Source organism: Eptatretus burgeri, chromosome 10 (assembly GCF_056783735.1).
Source record: "Eptatretus burgeri isolate ZD-2024b chromosome 10, Ebu_testis_v1, whole genome shotgun sequence".
Lineage (NCBI taxonomy): Eukaryota > Metazoa > Chordata > Myxini > Myxiniformes > Myxinidae > Eptatretus > Eptatretus burgeri.
Window position 1 is genome coordinate 71,775,575 of NC_140970.1, and position 16,538 is coordinate 71,792,112.

Here is a 16,538-nt window from a genome sequence, read left to right on the forward strand (position 1 = left end):
TTTTCTTCTTCTTCTTCATTCGGCTGCTCCCATTAGGGGTCGCCACAGCGGATCATCCATATGATCCGCATTGTCATTTGGCACAGGTTTTACGCCGGATGCCCTTCCTGACCTAACCCTGGTCACCTCTTACGACACAGGGATATGTTACACCTATTTTAACCGGGGCATACACCAGGCCCAGTACACTGGTACTCAATTCGCCGACCTCGGAAGGATGACAGGCTGAGTCAACCTCCTGGTGTGTATTAATTCAAGCGGCCAATGGGGCTTGAACTCAGGACCTTTTGGATACCAAGCTGCTACCCTAACCACTTTCAGAGGAAAGGGAGCACATCCATACATGCTTTACAACATTCAGCATTACAAAACCAACATTACAAAATCAATGGTATTAGCCAGCGATCCACGAAAGAGTAGCATAAAGGACCATGGAGACCCGCACAGGGTTGGGGGGGGGGGGGAGAAGCTCCACCAAAGGCTCCAACCACCGATGCCCCCGCCCTGATTGATGGCAGTGTTGCAGGAGCCAGGCACAACCAATGAGCGGCACCGAGATACAGGGAAAGCCAATAAGGAGACAGCTCTGGCAGATTCCAATGACAGTGAGACAGACCTCCAAACCACCAAGGCAGTGTTTGGAAACTAAAGGGGTTGTTCAGTCCCCAAGCCACTCGTCTACTTGGGCTCTATACGTCTGGAGATTTGAGCAGATCGGAGTTGTCGGTGCGTCTGAGATCTAAGACAAGCAAGCTGGTGACCGTAGGATGGGTGGAGCATGTGAGCGAGCGAGGTTCTGAGCAGGGAATGAGCCAGCCTGCGGAGAACTCCCAGATGGGTTGGCACATACACACTGATTTACACCATCTGTCTCTAGCTTTCCTTTAATGTAATTCATTCCCTTGAAACACATAGCCGTCATAGACCATCAACGAAAAGCCCTTGTTCTTTTCAAGTCTGGCTTACCGACTCTCACTTCACGTTTTCCTCGAAGCACGACACGCATTCACCATTTTCACCTCTCCTTGCACTTCGTATTACACTTTATACCTTCCTCTTCTTCTCCCCTCCACTCTCTTCCGTTGGGATAAACATAAGCCCGCTGGCTTACATCTGGTGAGTGAGAGGCCGACCTTATGCCTCAAACTTTTCTCTCCTCTCTGTACCTCTTCCTTACCTCGTTTCCCTGGAATGATTAAGGTGCCTGTGTTGTAGAATTGTGATAAGTGACCGAATAAGACTGGGCTTTTGTGCTTGGGGAAAGAGTTTTCTTCTGTGACACTGCTTGTAAATATGTGCTCCTTGTTAAATTCTGTAAACCATTTCCCAAACTGCTCGATTGTCACCTTCTATTGGTTGGAACATAGTGTGTGAATTGTAATGGGGAGTTAAGCCCTGCCATTTTGTTGTGGTCAGCCATAGCCAATGTCCCACTTATGGTCTCGCTTGGCCTATTTGATTAATAGTAGTGGAGCATTGAGAAGCATAGTCCTTATCTCGGGTGATTGGTTTTCTGGGAAGGTAAAGCGGGATTTGGACTCTGGACCCTACCTAAATTAAGCATCTCAGATAGCGTCTGTGGTTTCTGAGCAATCGATCGCACCGTGGAGTTATCTGTGGTCATTTAGCTTTAGGGTCATTTGGCTTTGGCCGGGAAGTGGGTCTGAGAACTCCCCTTGTGACCACCACCAGAGGCGAACCCGTAACAATACAATTAGCTAGCGGTGATAATGTTGGTAGCAATATAACACACACACACACACACACACACACACACACACACACACACACACACACACACACACACACACACACACACACGCACTTCTATTTTCACCAATATATGCAAAAATCTAATAGAATTTCTCTTGTGGCCCCAAAACTAAAGAAAAAAATATACATTTATAAGAGTATTCACAGTTCATACTACTCCCACTCCCACCCTCTACCCCCTCCTCCCAAACATGATAAATTGTAAATATCATCATTTTAAACATCAACAAGCAAGCTCTAGATATGATCAATCATATCTAGATGATCTAGTGCATCAACAAGCTCTAGATATGATCTTCCCATCGTTGTAAAGAAGCATGAAGGTTTGGGAAGAACGTGCCCGTCTACGAACCTTGGGCCTTTCACGGGCCCATATAGTCGGCAGTTTTTGTAGTACGGGCTGCAAGTCATCAACCTTTTGGACGAGTTGATCAGGAAGCTCTCTGAATCTTTCATTGTACAGAGGCACACCCTTTTCTCACAAGTATGTAAGGGCCCTGTCACACCTTGACGTTTTAGCCAGCGTATGGCAATGTATCAAAATGTATGTAAAACGCTGGCGTACGCTGAACTATTGATGTTTTTTTTCAGTTTTGGGCGTATTCCTAACGAGTTGGACGTATGCATAACGTATTAGTAATGTACACGGAACGTTTCGATAACATATAGATAACTTATACCAACGAATGCTTAGCGTGTTGTCGGCGTTCACAACGTATGCCCAACGATAGTCTAACGAATGCACAGCGTGGCAGCGTATCGCCGACGATCACGTGGCGTAGCCTATTAATAGGCTGCCGCTCAACGATTTAAATCATAACCGCACTCGAAATCGAAGTGTCAACATCACCGTCATGCCGAAGAAAAAAAACAAAAAAAAAAACACGGAGTCTGGAACACTGACGGGTTCCTCCTGTGAAGCCCATTTTTATATACCAATTCCCCTAAATGCTGCCAATACGCCATTATACGGTAGCTGGAAGTTAGTAACACTTCAGTAAGTTCTGTGGTCGTCCGGAAGACGTCAAATACATCTACATACGTTACACATAGGTTCAAAGCACGTTACTCATAGGTTAGAAATAAGTTTTGGGTACGCTAAACATTACCTCGACGTGTTTCGACTTATGAGTAACTTTCAAGTAACGTGTGTCGATGTGTGTCAACGATCGCATAACGTGCCTCCAACTTATGGCCAGCGTATGCGGAATGTGTGAGTCATACGCTGGCATACGTCAAAAATTTTGAGCATGTTAAAATTTGTCGATGAGCTCGGCGTACTATGACGTATGCCAGCATGCTTCAGCGTGCTCTTAACGTATACCAAACTTACCCATTACGTATTCGACGTATGCCAGCGTTTTAGACAAATTTTTCATATGTCGGCATACGCTGGCTAAAACGTCAAGGTGTGACAGGGCCTTTACCAAGTATTTTTGGCTTCTTAAAAAGTTTTTTCAGTCGTTGCATCAGTTCACTTATCCCCAAAATTTCAGTTCTTATCATCTCCATCTCTCTCTTTATTACATCCAACCTTACCTCATTCATTGACCTTACATTCCATGTCCCAAGTTTGTGAACGATTGAGAAGCTCAGAATTCGATTTTCAGTTCTGACGACCTCAGCAACTGGATTTCCTTGTGGGTATAATCCAGTGCTGTCATAATGGCCAGTCTTACTCATCAAAACACTTTGCTCTTCTCCAGTAACCATTTGGGTGCTTTCAAATCTGGGGAGCTCATCATTTGGCACCGTCGCTTTATCACTTCGAATTATGATCATGATTGTTTTCTTGGCAGGTAAGGAAATACTTTGCTATTGCCTTTTTCCAGGCAATGTCTACACATGACGAATGATCCTCGCCATTGTTCTCCATAAGAGAATCCTCTCCCTAGCATCAAGACCATGCAGTCATTACAGGCAATATGTTCCAGTTGCCTGCATGGCCATCTATCACATTCACCCATAGCTTCACGTAACTCTGATTGGGAGGCTAAAATGCGGAAGTAAGTGCACCTTGCCCAAGGGTGGCCCACAGGTTAACAAATGCAAACTTCGTTTAAGGATTGCTGCCTTTACCCCGGTTAAACCCTTAGCCTTTGGTTTTAAAACTTGAACCCCAAGGCCATGGCAGATTTGGATTCAGAGTTTCTTTCTCCTTGATGAGATGCCTACCAAGGTTAATGAGCCCTATCTGCCCGATACGTCGACATACCTTAATTCAATAATGGACGGACTTGAAGACCCTAAAATATAAGTCAAGAGGTCCATCTTGTGTAACCTATTTAAATAAATTTTACTCAATTGTGAAGAATTACTTAAAATTCTCGTGTGCGGATTCCGATTAGGATTTTCACCAAAACTGAACCAATTCGTCCTTATCACACACCCAACCTGTCCACCGAGTTTCGTCCGAATCCATCCTTTACGTTTTGAGATATCCTGCTCACAGACAGACAAACAGGGATAAAAACATCACCTCAGTCCACCTTTTGTGGCAGAGGTAATAATAATAATAATCATGCAAATTAAATAAGTGATTAAGCTTAAAAACGTTTTCTCTTCCACAAAGATTTCCACAACGAACATCTGATGTGTGTGTGTGTGTGTGTGTGTGTGTGTGTGTGTGTGTGTGTGTGTGTGTGTGTGTGTGTGTGTGTGTGTGTGTGTGTGTGTGTGTGTACAACTTTGTTTTATTTAAGAAATATATGCACAATCTCCCAGACCAAGGCCAAATTATACATTCGTCCTTCCCACAGCCACCAGGGAGTGCAACTGATTTGGATTAATATCTGAAAATGTTCAGGATTGGTTACAGTTTTCTACATATGCTCATTTTCATGCTTTTATCCCAAAGTGCATGATTTTTGGATTAGCCGCTGCACGATTTTGAGATATTCTTTAGACTTTAAAAATGGTAATACCTCCTTGCTGTTGCTCATCATTATAAAAGGAAAAATCACAGACAATCAATCATAGGTTGCAACCATTCCACAGGTTAGATAGGCCTAATGGCCTCGTCTTGTACTGAAGATCCTTGTAAGGAACTCAAATGCATTGATAGAAACATTATTGAAATGGGGGAAAAAAAGCTTGGTTGATAGGAAGTTCCGCACATCATATTGGATATCAAGTTAGCATCTTTCCATTTCGATATGTTCATTGAATTGACATAAGTGACGATTTATGCAAAGGACTGAAAAAGAGATGAAAAGAGAAAAGGAGAAAAAGAGATTCTGTATCTGATCTGGGTTCAATCCCCAACTCAATGATAAATGCAGAGCAGTACAGTGCAGTGCAGTACAACAGTCATTTTGCACGTTTTTAATAGATGATGAAGAAGGCACGTCTTAAAGAGAGGACAAAATGCCGCTGCCAAACATAAATTACATTTACAAATTAGAAGGGCACTCGGTAGAGCGCATACCTTCGCCATGTAATGCCTGATCCACGAGAACATATCGGGCCCAATACATTTTCTAAATATCATGCAACACAGTACTATATCATTTTTGGCCCTATCTCTCAATGGTGAAGAATCACTAAAAATAAATAAATAATTATCGTATCCAGGATTTTCATCAAAATCGAATCAATTCGTCCTTGTCACACACCCAACCTGCCCACAAAATTTCATACGGATCTGTCCACAACTTTTTTAGCTATCATGCACACAGACAAACAAACAGACAAACAAGCCGGTAGGCGGACATGGGTAGTCGACTACTCAATAGAACCTGACGCGATGGGCCCGTTCGATGGGGAATGACCTGAGGATTAAGCACAATAAAATTCATGATTCTAGCTTCAAGGGTTAATGCTGCAGATTGTTTTTTTTCGTTAAAATACCCCCACATTTAGAGGTTTTTCGGCCGTTGCTAGGCAACGGAGGGGCCCATAGCAACGGTTCTTTCTCACACATAACTAGGACATACCATGAACCTACCATACCAGTTTCATGTATATCTGACTCATAGTCTCTGAGATATAACGAACTTCGTTTTTTAATTGTTTTCGACCAGGGTTCATTCAAAGTCTATCTTCTCCGACAGTTTTCATAGGATCCGGCTGGAAATTTTTGACAATATGGCTGAATGTACTGCCTACAGTCACTCGTGGTCCAATTTTTTATTTTCGAAAAAATATTTTTTTTTAATGATTTTTCAAAAATTTCAAAGTCCCATTGCTAGGCAACGGTGGTGTCCATAGCAACGGTTCTCATTTGCACACAACTAGGTCATGGTATGAACCTACCGACCAAGTTTCATCAAAATCGCCATTGTATTAACTGAAATTGCCATTTTAAATACTGCTAATAAGGGTAGAACCAATCTCAAAAAAAAAAAAAAAATTGAATTTGTTTTTTTCGACTCGATCGACTACCCAACAAACAGACAAGCCGGTAGGCGGACATGGGTAGTCGCCTACCCAATAGAACCTGACACGATGGGCCCGTTTGATAGGGAATGACCTGAGGATTAAGCACAAGAAAATACATGATTGTAGCTTCAAGGGTTAATGCTGCAGATTGTTTTTTCGTTAAAATACCCCCACATTTAGAGGTTTTTCGGCCGTTGCAAGGAAACGGAGGGGTCCATAGCAACGGTTCTTTCTCACACATAACTACGACATACCATGAACCTACCATACCAGTTTCATGTATATCTGACTCATAGTCTCTGAGATATAACGAACTTCGTTTTTTTATTGTTTTCGACCAGGGTTCAATCAAAGTCTATCTTCTCCAACAGTTTTCATAGGATCCGGCTGGAATTTTTTGACAATATGGCTGAATGTACTGCCCACAGTCGCTCATGGCGCGATTTTTGATTTTCGAAAAAATATATATTTTTTGATTTTTCAAAAATTTCAAAGTCCCGTTGCTAGGCAACAGTGGTGTCCATAGCAACGGTTCTCATTTGCACACAACTAGGTCATGGAATGAAACGACCAACCAAGTTTCATCGAAATCGCCATTGTATTAACGGAGCACTGGACCGAACAGAGGGACAGCCAGACAGACAAACATATCAACGGAAATACTGATAATAAGGGTAAAACAAATCTCAAAAAAAAAAAAATTTGAACATTTTTTTTTCGATGAGATCGATTACCCAACATATCGATGGAAAAAGTGATAATAAGGGTAGAACAAATTTCCCCCAAAAATTTTTTTTTGAAAAATTTTTTTTTCGACGAGATCCACTACCCAACAGAAATGGGTGAAAACATAACATCCTTCTCCTTCTGTCGCAGAGGTAAAAACCTAAATTCCGTCTTAACGGGCATCTTCCCCAGACTGTTCAAAGGGGGCTGGTCCAATCAAGCCTTTCCCTGCTAAATGTCTGCTCTCTCTCTCATGCACAAATTCATCCCATCTCATCTTCAGTTATCCTTCCATTCTTCCCATCCACTGTACATTGGATCATGTTGTGATGCAATTGCTCTGAAACAACTTGCCTTCTCTTCCTGAAAGGTAAATCCGACCAAAGGCAATCTCAGTGCATTCCAAAAATTCCGCAAAAAGTGTGTGTCCACACTCGAGAGAGCCAACCAATATATTTGCAACCTCAAGAATGAACTTTCATGTCTTGTCTCTCTCCTGTACATGAAGAAACTTGTCTCTCTCCTCTAAAATCTGATAGCGCCTTGTTAAGTCTGTCCCTGGAGTGTGCTCCACTTCCATCCCTTCCCTCTCTTCAAATGGCACCACAGCCTACTCCGCTCATGAGAAGGCAGAATACCTCAATTCTGTGTTTGTTTCCAAATCCGGTGTCCACAATCTTGCACTATCCTTCCCTGTCATACCCAACTGCTTCTGGACTCTATCTTTTGCACCTGAAAAGGTGGAGAAAGTTCTTTCAACCTTCAACCATGACTTTGGAACTGGACCGGATGGCATCAGCTCACGTGTCCTAAAAACCTGCTCTACTGGACTTTCACATCCTATCTCTGCCCTTTTCACCCTGTTATTTCTGCTGGGTCATCTCCTCTTCCATCTGCTTGGAAATCTGCCAACATCACTGCATTATATAGAAAGGTGCAAAAACAGATCCTCTAAACAACAGACCTATCAGCTTACTTCCAATCATGAGCAAGATTATGGAATCCATCATCGCAGTTGATATAAGAAATCCTTCCTTTTCTCCACCGACTTCATCTCAGATCACCAATTTGGTTTCAGACCAGGTCAATCCACCTTAGACATGCTGCTTCTACTTGCTTAACAATGGATGGAGACCCCCGATATCAGAAATGAGATCAGGGCCATCTCTCTGGACATATGTCATGCTTTTGATACAGTCTGGCATCTCGTCTGACTCTCCAAACTCTGCCTATGGCATCCAAGGCCAACTCCACACATGGCTTACTGACTTCTTCCACTCTTTTAGCCAATGTGTCGCACTTAACGGAATCCTTTTATCTCCTCTCCCTGTTAAGGCTGGAGTGTCCCAACACAGTGTTCTGGACCCAGTCCTATTCCTGATCTTCATCAATGATCTCTCCGAAGCTCTGGAAAATCCTCTTTATCTATTTGCTGATGACTCCATCCTCTGCCGTGACATCCCTCATCCTTCAGACAGGCAGGCTGCAGTCTCTTCACTCTCTTCAGACCTTGCCAAAATCACAATATGTTTAAACATTTGGAATATGTCTTTCCATACTGACAAATAAATAAATATATATATATATATATATATATATATATATATATATATATATATATATATATATATATATATATATATTTCTCTCTCTCTCTCTCTCTCTCTCTCTCTCTCTCTCTCTCTCTGTCTCTCTCTCTCTCTCTCTCTCTCTCTCTCTCTCTCTCTCTCTCTCTCTCTCTCTCTCTCTCTCTCTCTCTCTCTCTCCAAAAGGACCTTCTGGCAAACCCTCCTATCGACTTACTTCGCAATCCTCTTGAAGTTCAGTCATTCAAACTCCTGGGTCTCACTATCGGCCATGATCTTTCTTGGGCAAACCACATTTATTTCAAACTTGGCCTCCAAATCCAGTCACTGACTGGGCACCCTCCATCACACAAAGCCCATCCTTGGTACACCTGAAGTCTGATCTGTTATGACTCTCCACTCGGCCGAGTAAGATGACAGAGTCAGATGAGGATCCTCGAATTACACGTTTTATTTCCGAAGACCACACGCATGCGGAATGTGACTCAGTTGACCCTTCAGTCAGGCTCCCCTGAATCACATTGAGATTCTTACTTCAAAACAGTTGTATATATAATCACACAAAAGCAGAAATGGGTGTGGACTACAAGTGTGTGCTTAAGGGATAAAGAAATAAAGAAATAAATGCGGCAGTGGGCTTCTTTCCCCCCTCCCTAGGGGCCCTCAGGGAAGTTGGATCAGTCAATCCTCAGATTCGCAACCCAACAGTTCATCTTGCAAACTAATAACTTTCTAAGACTCCTACACCCCTACACTGGCACCTGCTGATAGCAAAGGCGAAACTCTGGTGATGACTAAGAACAGGAATGTGTGGGATATCAGCATACACAGTTTTCCCAAGGACATGCTGTTGTGCAGCTGCAGAGCCATAAAGAGTTATCAAAGACATAGTGAAAACAGCATGATACATTTAAAGCAACATTTTAAAGCAAGGTTTGAATAATACACAATTACAAGCAAGGTTAGAATCCCGACAGCTGATTAACACACAGCTAATGGTCCAAAATATGACCACCTAGCATATCATCATAACAGTTTCCCTCCTTGGTCATATTTTGACCATACCCAGCCACACCTGATACTCACCAACCGAGTGGACCCCTATTTGGTTCCTGTAGCAGCCACCCCTAGGCCCCCGTGCCTGCCAAACGGGATTTGCAAATGCCGTGGATAGCCATCAACATTCCCCAAATGAGAAGTCCCCAACTGCCGGTGGTTCAGGTTAGCTTGCTGTTGCCTTTTATCTTGCCCACTGCCACAAGTCTCCCATTAAGTTGTCATATACAAATTTGATGTTAAGTCCACACAATATTAAAGGCACTACAAGTCTATACAATATTAACAGCAACATTATTATTTAGGCAATTATACTCAACACTAATTACAACAATAATATTTACAATATGCAAATGTAATAATGGGTGAGCAGCACTGTGAGCGCTCAAGGCATGGTGTAAGCTCCTTTCTCAACTTGCGCTAGAAGACAAAAGAGTCTCATGAGATGCATATTTACATATAAGGGTCATACAAGTATTTTCCATACATGCCTTCACTATCTGGTATTGTCCATTTTCCACGATTATGCATATGCTAGTCAAAACACTGCCACATCTATCATAAACCTCCATCAGCATTTTACTTGTAGATTTCCTTTCTTTCTTGTTACAACTTCCTGTATCTTCGTGTGTAGTGAGATGCGTGAGTCCATGTTTGGCTTACCTTTTCACTTGAAAGTTCGTTGAGTCATCAGTAATACCTGGAAGAGTCTTCCCCAGGGCGCCCTCCGCCAGAACACCTTGTTGGCTCCTCAGCTGGTGGGGGTCGGGTCTGGTTGTGGCCCCATACAGAGGTCCTCGGGGTCTTCCTCCATGAGTTCGCTGTTAATTATTATGATGGCCTGGGTGAGGGGTGAGGCTTCACAGCATTTCTTTAGACAAATGGAAATGAGACGTTTGATCAGAAATACTCCAAAATGATTCCCATGATGATTAGGATTGCTGCCCCTACCAGGCACAGTAACCAGTCTCCCCAGTCATGAAATATAGATCTCCACCCTGCGTAACCCTCCTTGCGTTCCACTCGATCGCTCGTGAGAGCTTCAAGCCTTATAGGTGAAAACACCTATAAGTGAAATGTGTTCTTCTCCGGGAGGTTACTGTATTTTCACAAGATTTCACAACTATACTCCAAAAGGGTTCTTTCGGGGCCCATGGAACTTGGGTAATTAGAGATGCGTGTTGACCCCATATGAATCCTATTTGTGCAAAGTGCCCCCACTGGGTTTTGTCTTGCGTTTTGTTCTGCCAAGCCACTTCTGTCTTTTCTGCATTTTCTGACGTCCCTCCCAACAGGTTTTGTCATAGCATAAGACCATCTAATTGATTTTATTTCCTCGTTTCGTTCTATCAAATCATAAGTTTCCTCGGCTTGGATGCAAGACAGTTCTATGAGCTGCTGTGGCTGGATGGGTGACAGGGCTCTGGAAATGAGTGGTGCGGTCTTGCCAGGTTCCTTTGAAAATATCTTTACCTTATCTAGTTCTTGGTTGTATGTTTTCCCCAACCTTCCGTATTCACCTGCTTCCATTCTTTCTCCAGCCGCTCCCCTCCTATGTCGCTGTGGGGTTGGTACTGGTTCATTTCCGTGTCCCCCTTTGCCACGGAGGTGTATACGGTTTCTTTGGCTTGAGTGTGTTAGTGTGTTGCCTAGTGATAGGTCCCCCCACAAAGGAGTAGTGTCAGTACCAGGAGTTGCATGTTGTGTCGTCAAAGGTTCTGTCACTGTCTCCATTACTACAAAGTTTACAGCATGCCACTGCACTGAACACTGCAGTCAACTGCAACATAATGACAAGTATTTGTGTAAAAGATTATTTTTAAATGATACCTCCGTACGAGGCTCCCACCATAACTAGAGCTTGCAGGACTGGAAGTTGCTCTGGGTGCATGGTGAGTGGACGTGAAGGCCAGAGACCTTACTGTACACTACTGTGGATTTTGATCAGGCAAGCATACCTTCCATCCATCTCCTTGTCTGACGGCCAGTAAAGTGTTCTGGTGTTCGTTGCTCCATCTTGTGGTTCAGGGGCGCATCTCAATCTGTTCACCATTCTTCCTAACTCCCCTGCACTATGTCCGTTACTAACTGCCATTGAGATGTACGGTGTTAGTCCTTCTCTGTGCTTCATTAGTTCGCGCTCTCTGGCGGCTTGTTTCACCTCCACCGCCGCTCCTTCCTTCCCGATCCATCGGTTGGTTGTCATCAGAGAGCGTTTGACGGTGTAATCTCTATGTGCTTTGGCCACGTATTCATAATCCTGCCCTGTTTCATCGTAGTCAACAGTGAGTGCAGTGCAAAGCCAATTCCATTCCTTCCAGATCGATGTCGTTGCTCAGCAACCATTCCTCTACATCCCTTTAATTCCGCTTATACTTCCCAAATCCAATGAATTTATCCTGACAGATAGAGGCTCATATAAAGACAACAGACATGCTTTTCTGTCCGCTTCCAAACAAACATCTCGACCCTGACAGGCAGAGAATCGAAACGCTCCCTCGTCAAGGCCCACGATGGCTGCGTGTTCAAACAGCACAAGCCCCGCCCGTAATTTTCCCCAAAAACACCGCATCATCATAAGTGCGTAGCCTACCAAACGTCCTTGTTCTTGGATGTCTGACATGTAAACTAGGACAAATGTGTCCAAGAGCCACGTCCTAAAGGTTTTGTCTTCACCAGAATAATAATAAGAACAACGCGGAACTCTTAGAGCCGGCGTTTACTACGCGAGACGCGGCTAAAAGATAAACCCACTTTAAATAAAATCCGTTCCTTGTTCAAAGCATTTAAATCCTCCTTTCCATCTGTTGTAGTAATCAACAATAAACCTTTTCGATCGGCTTTATTCTCACAAAACCCATACGCATATCTGCAACAACATAAATATACATAGGGTAAGAATAACAAAATACAATAACTTGTACACATAATACTGAAGGCAAACTCCATACTCTAATCCCAATTACATTCCTCAGAGTACACCATTCCTAATACAGTATACTACATACCATTACTGTTCCAGCACGACCCTCCACGGAGCACGCGGCATACGAGTCATCACCAGCCACCGACCCCCATACACAGTGCTGCCACATCCGCCCAATCTCCGTTGCCGCTAATCACAGTACGGCACTTCATTACCACAACACCATCCATCCTAAATCCCTCGGTCCTGCGCCTCTTCCGCGTCTCTTTTTTTTTTCTTTTCCTCTTCCGGTCACGAAGCCCAATCAACAACAACAACAACAACAACAACAACAACAACAACAACAACAACAACAACAACAACAACAACAACAACCGGAACAAACATATATATATATATTACAGCCTTGTTTCAAAGCATTGTCGCTTCCATGTTCCGATAGCGCGTGCACTCGCCTCGAAACACAAAATCGAGCGATCCTTTGAAACGTCAATGTCCTTATTAATTAATTTTACCACAAAGCTATCTCTTTAAAATCTAGTTTGTCCACCATATTCAAAATCAGCCGCCTCGAGAAATTCTTGTACATTGCTCCGACAAGCAGGCACATTCACAGCAGGGTGTTAATTGCACTTTCAAGTTTGACAAAGCGCGCTGGGCCCATGCGTGATTACGTCATCACGCACTCACATGAGCAATACGTCTTATCAGCGCGTTGGTTTTTACCATCAAACTCACGGAACAAATATTTGACGACATCTCAAATACGTTCGTTTTAAATCGGAATTTTACAGAATCCTATGAAGGGCGTCCCCATCTTGTAAAATGTGCTGATCCATTTCGTAAACCCTCACGATAAGCTGTCCTTCGACGGGACGATTTCGTGCTTTCGGCGCGCCTGTTAAATCCTATGGCACGTCATGTGACTCGCAAAACCCCATAAAAATAAGTTTTTTTCCCAGATTTACGAAAGTCAAGCATAAAACATGCTTAATGACCCCAACAATGAAACCAGAATTGAAACTGACGTTAAAACGAACCCGTAACGTCGATCAGCCTTACGAAACATGCAAAGTGGAAACAGAACTGAATTTCAATTTGAAATCAAAATGATGCTCCGTGGAGACCATCCATTTATCACGTACAGTGTTCAAAGCCAAAACAGCATACAGAGTTTATCGGACCATGAGCAAAACTTGACGTTGGTCCAGTTGAGATCCCATTTGACAAACTGTCTGATGAAGTGGTTTTAAGTATTCAATTCCCCATCCAGTTTACACACACACACACACACACACACACACACACACACACACACACACACACACACACACACACACACACACACACACACACACACACACACACACACACACACACTCTCTCAATGACATTTTCCCATCACTGAATTAACAACACGTGCAGAATCGGTCATCATGGTCCTTCCTCCAGATTTGGTGTGCGCAATTCACCTCGTCCAAAGTCTTCACATTGACGATGACGACCCATCATTATCTCCATACAAACATACAAGTTGTTCCACACATACAAGTTCCAGGTTGGAACACTCAACTTACGTCTAACACAAAACTCAACCTTCCCCACCACATTGTATTCACAAATACATCCAAACAGGTAACTTCTACAAACAGCCCTTCTCCTGGCTCATTAACCTTGTGTTCTTTTCCCGTTGGTTCAAGATTCCCTCTGAATCTAATCGCTTACGTCCTGTCTCACTTTGTGACTCCGTTAGCCACGCTGCAAACGCTCTCCAGTGTTTTCCACTTTCACCGATAACTTTAAGTGTTGTTCCTTTGGGTAACTCTATGTTCTTTGCAGAGTTATTCCCCATCTTTTGTTCTTATCTTACCAACCGCCTAATAGCTGTAAATCGTTTCTCCTTTTACGTCGGGACCGAAATCCCTTTCAATCAGCCGCCTAATAGCTGTAAATCGTTTCTCCTTTTACACCGGGACCGAGATCCCTTTCGACCCGCCGCCTAATAGCCTCAAACCCAATGAAGGCCTCTAACCTTCCCTCTCTTGGTACAGGATTCCAACCTGTTTCCTCCTTATTTCACACGGATACCTTTATCCTCGACCCTTACCGGTTCTAACATACGGCCTGCCAGCCCTCTTTGTGCCCTTCAAACAAACCGCATTCGAATCACCTCATATGTGTTTACCGTTACAGTTCTTGATTCGAGCAGATCCTGGAGCTGCGTCCGGCAGGGCGCAACCCACCAAGTGTACAGCGCTCGCCTAACTGGGGCTCCCTATTTTAGGTGCCCTACGTGCGATCGCCACATACCTTTTAGCTGATCCCTTGCGATCGCTGTACACCAAGTGGAGTCCCACCGTCCACACCGCCAGCATCAGTCGAATCCCATCCTCGTCGCCAATTGTTATGACTCTTCACCCGGCCGAGTAATGACAGAGTCGAATGAGGGTTCTCGAATGATACGATTTATTTCAGAAGATGGCACTACGCATGCGGAATGCAGCCCAAAGGCCCTTCAGTCAGGTGCCCCCGGACCACATTGAGATTCTTACTTCAAAACAGTTGTATATATAATCACACAAAAGCAGAAATGGGTGTGGACTACAAGTGTGTGCTTAAGGGATAAAGAAATAAAGAAATAAATGCGGCAGTGGGCTTCTTTCCCCCTCCTCCTAGGGGCCCTCAGGGAAGTTGGATCAGTCAATCCTCAGATTCGCAACCCAACAGTTCATCTTGCAAACTAATAACTTTCTAAGACTCCTACACCCCTACACTGGCACCTGCTGATAGCAAAGGCGAAACTCTGGTGATGACTAAGAACAGGAATGTGTGGGATATCAGCATACACAGTTTTCCCAAGGACATGCTGTTGTGCAGCTGCAGAGCCATAAAGAGTTATCAAAGACATAGTGAAAACAGCATGATACATTTAAAGCAACATTTTAAAGCAAGGTTTGAATAATACACAATTACAAGCAAGGTTAGAATCCCGACAGCTGATTAACACACAGCTAATGGTCCAAAATATGACCACCTAGCATATCATCATAACATGATCCACTGCCAAGGCCTTCATCCATAGCTTGATGGAGTACTGCTTTCCCCTTTGGTTGGCTACCCTGCCTCCCCTGTCTCACATATTGCTCAGCTTGACGCCGTGGAAACCAAGGCCTTTAAGATCATTGGAATCTCCCACGATGAAGCTGAGTCAATGAGTCTGTCATTATGCCATTGCAGACAGGTCGGTGGTCTCTCCATCTTCTAACTGCCTCCTTTTTGGTCTTACACCCTCTGCTCTTTGTGTGCTTTGCCCCCCCCCCCAAGTTTCTGTAGGCACATTCGGTCCACCATCAACCCCTTCTCGTTAAACTATCTAAATCCTGGATCACTGCTTTGCTCTACTTATTTGTTCTTCTTTTCTCCCACGTGGAACCAACTTCCACATTGTCTTCAAACTCGTTCTTCTTTCACAGTCTTCAAGACAGTATTCACCACCATTTCAGATCGTCCCCAGATCGTCCTCATTCCAAAACCATGATCTTTTCTACCCTTGTTCCCCCCACCCCCACCCAACCGCAATCCCTCCTCCTTCCAAATTTCCAGTTTTCCCTCCTGAAAGTTTCCTTCTGTATCCATCTTGTCCATCCCATCCATCCATTCCAGGTCCTCACTCCTCCCAACACCCATTGTTTGTCCAAGTCTGCCTCTATCTTGGCGTTCAACTCTGCTGTTTGTGTTTCCCCTCTTTCAACTGTTCCTTTTGGCCTGTTGTGTCCTGATTCGTTCAGTATACTAATTCTAGTTGTTCCATGAGTCTCGACTATGTCGTTATGTATACAGACACCCCCTCCCCTCACTCCCACCAAAAAAACCCGAGAAATTAGTTCCTTTGGTGAGCCTTTCAGGATCATGTGACAAAAGCTCTTGCTCACCCCAAGATAGATACCCACCGCTGTTGGAAGTTCCTCTTCCTGTTCCTATGTAAATGTAAAAGCAAACAATTATTTGGTAAGGCGATCATCATCTCAGTATGTTACCCTCATCATCCACCAACTCTCTTTTACTATCCCTCAACGTGCCTACACTTGTCT

At 43.7% G+C, this 16,538-nt stretch overlaps 1 long non-coding RNA gene across 1 annotated transcript; it reads right to left on the reverse strand.

Moving 5' to 3' along the window:
- Window positions 1-9,783: 9,783 nt before the first annotated feature.
- On the reverse strand, window positions 9,784-13,631 carry LOC147018850 (uncharacterized). Its single transcript, XR_015062555.1, has 2 exons — window positions 10,185-13,631; window positions 9,784-9,941 (listed from the first exon to the last, which is right to left on the reverse strand). It is a non-coding gene; the product is annotated as an uncharacterized LOC147018850 (long non-coding RNA).
- Between the last annotated feature and the right edge of the window lie 2,907 nt (window positions 13,632-16,538).